Raw genomic sequence first — 2,810 nt, 5'->3', positions numbered from 1 at the left:
ATATGAACTACGTAAAACGTAACTTTTAATAATATGCTTAGGATAAAATATATGGACCCAAATTTTTTTTTTTTTAATCAAACAAAAGGGAAGGTGTGCAAAAAAAACCATGTGTCACCTACACCACCAAGTATTGATGTGATGCAAATACCTCTAAAAAGTGGAAGGGAACCAGGTATGGTCCATTGTAACCGGGGGGTAAAAACTTCCCCTGTAAGGTCCTACTCTCGCCATATTAATTCCCTTCTTGGCAAGTTGTACTCGCCCTAAAAAGGGCAGACCAACACAGGAACCTCTCCCTATTTCCATCTACAAACACTGCCATTTCCCAGGGTTTTTAGGTGGAAATAGGGATTGGTTCCTTTGTGGGGCCACCCTTTTTGAGTAACACTTACCTCGAAAAGGTGGAAGGGAACAACGTATTGTCCATTGTAGCAGGTAGGGGTAAAAACTTCCCCTGTAAGGCCCTACTCTCACCCTATTAATTCCCTTCTTGGCAAGTGTTACTCGGCCCCACACAGGAAACTCTCTATTTCCTCCTAAAACCCTGGGAAATGGCAGTGTTTGTAAGGGAAAATAGGGAGAGGTTCCTGTGTGAGGCCCCCCTTTTTAGGGCGAGTAACACTTGCAAAGAAAGGAATTAATAATGCAAGAGTAGGGCCTTACAGGGGAAGTTTTTACCCCCACCTGCTACAATGGAAAATATGTTGTTCCCTTACACCTTTTGAAGGCTCTGAAGGCATTTCAATAACCAACAGTCAGCCATGACTACCCCTGAAAGGCGTATACTAGTTACCAATGACTATGATGGGAAAGGCCCTGAATACGTGTCAGCCACATTACCCTGTGACGAGTCAGGATTACTGGGAAAAATCACCACCTATGACAACAACCCATGCTGATTGTATGCATGCTCAACCTTTTTGGCGACTGTACCCCCAAAGGCTAAAAGTATGTCCGCGGGTACCCCCTCGCGTGGAACTTGCGCACAAGGGGTACCCGCGGACAAAAGCCTTGTTTTTACCTTTATACTAATGCATTCCCCCATCTTAATCCCCTTGTGCTATTATTCCCCCATCCCTCTTAATCCCCTTGTGCTATTATTCCCCCCTCCCTCTGATCCCCTTGTGCTATTATTCCCCCTCCATCTTAATCCCCTTGTGCTATTATTCCCCCTCCATCTAATTCTCCTTGTTCTATTATTCCCCCTCTATCTTGATCCCCTTGTGCTATTATCCCCCTCCATTTTAATCCCCTTGTGCCACTATTCCCCCCCATCCATTTTAATCCCCTCGTGCCACTATTCCCCCCCCCCCTTCCTCTTAATCCCCTTGTGCCATTATTCCCCGTCAATCTTAATCCCCTTGTGCCATTATTATCCAATATGGCAAAAGGGTATCAGAGGGAGGGGGGAATAATAGCACAAGGGGATTCAAATGGCGGAGGAATAATAGCACAGGGGGATTAAGATGGAGGGGGAATAATGGCACAAGGGGATTAAGATGGAGGGGGGATAATCAAACTCCCCCTCCATCTTAATCTCTTGTGCCATTATTCCTCCCTCCCTCTGATCCTCTTGCGCCATTTCCCCCCACCCCCTCCATTTTAATCCCCTTGCCCCATTCCCCCTTCCTCTGATCCCCTTTTGCCATATCGGATAATAATGGCACAAGGGGATTAATTTAGAGTGGGAAAAATGGCAAAAGGGGATCAGAGGAAGGGGGGGGGAATAATGGCACAAGGCGATTAAGATGGAGGGGGAATAATAGCACAAGGAGATTAAGATGGAGGGGGAATAATAGCACAAGGGGATTAAGATGGGGGGGGGGAATGGCCCAAGAGATTAAGATGGAAGGGGAGAGGGATAATCGCGGAGGGGGAGTAATAAAGCACAAGGCATTCAATTTGAATGCCTTGTGCTTTGTTACTCCACATCCCCCTCCGCAATTATCCCTCTCCCCCTCCATCTTAATGCCTTGTGCTCCGTCCCATACATCGCCCCTCTGTCCCACACAGTCCCCCTCCGTCCCATACAGACCACCTTCTGTCCCATACAGTTCCCCCTCCGGCCCATACAGTTGTTTTTAATTTTTTTTTGTTTTACCTGGCGTCCTATGGTCCCGTTGCCTGCTCCTTCACGCAGCGCGTCCCGTTTGGCGGGGCCGCACTGACGTGTGATGTCCTCCTGCGCTGTGCTGCAAGTCCACGCAACGTCAGGGGAGGTCACACGTCACCCCCGAAACCACGCAGCTCACTTACAGCACACTTACAACTCACTTACGGCCTCAGCTCGGGCCGTGCTACTGTACAGTGAGCTGCCGTGGCTATGCGCTGACAAGTAATGGCAAATGCATGGCCGGTATTTGTCAGCGCTTCGTGTACCCCCGAACAACCCCTGGCATACCCCTAGGGGTACGCGTACCCCAGGTTCAGAAGCCAGGCTCTAGAGTATCCGTACTTTGTCTATATACTACAATATATGCTCGAGTGTAGTGACTAATCTACCAGCGACTTTCATGTGTCGGAATGAGTGTAAACGTAAAGAGCTCCACTGTGTCCTCCCCCCCTCCTCCTCCAATTCAGCCTCCACAAGGCAGGTGTCACGTATGATTTGCCACTGGTTGACATTGAAGTTACACAGGGGAGTCTCCCTATCCGCTTGGATCATCAAAAAATCAGTGAAGGCTTTTCTCTGTTCATATGGTCGGTCCAACATATGGAGGGTGGAATTCCAACGTGTGGGAAACATCGCAAATCAGACTGTGTGTGGGGATGCCATTCTGACGCTGCAGCTCAAGAAGGGTGTGCTT

At 48.5% G+C, this 2,810-nt stretch overlaps 1 non-coding gene across 1 annotated transcript; it reads right to left on the bottom strand.

Annotated features, from left to right (window-relative positions):
- Positions 1 to 1,219: 1,219 nt before the first annotated feature.
- Positions 1,220 to 1,816, bottom strand: LOC130345963 (small nucleolar RNA snR86). The gene has a single exon (XR_008884363.1). It is a non-coding gene; the product is annotated as a small nucleolar RNA snR86 (small nucleolar RNA).
- Positions 1,817 to 2,810: the final 994 nt, after the last annotated feature.

This window comes from Hyla sarda, chromosome 1, assembly GCF_029499605.1.
Source record: "Hyla sarda isolate aHylSar1 chromosome 1, aHylSar1.hap1, whole genome shotgun sequence".
Classification (NCBI taxonomy): Eukaryota; Metazoa; Chordata; class Amphibia; order Anura; family Hylidae; genus Hyla; species Hyla sarda.
Note: the sequence above shows the minus strand (reverse complement) of the source record. Positions and strands in the feature narration are given on the sequence as shown.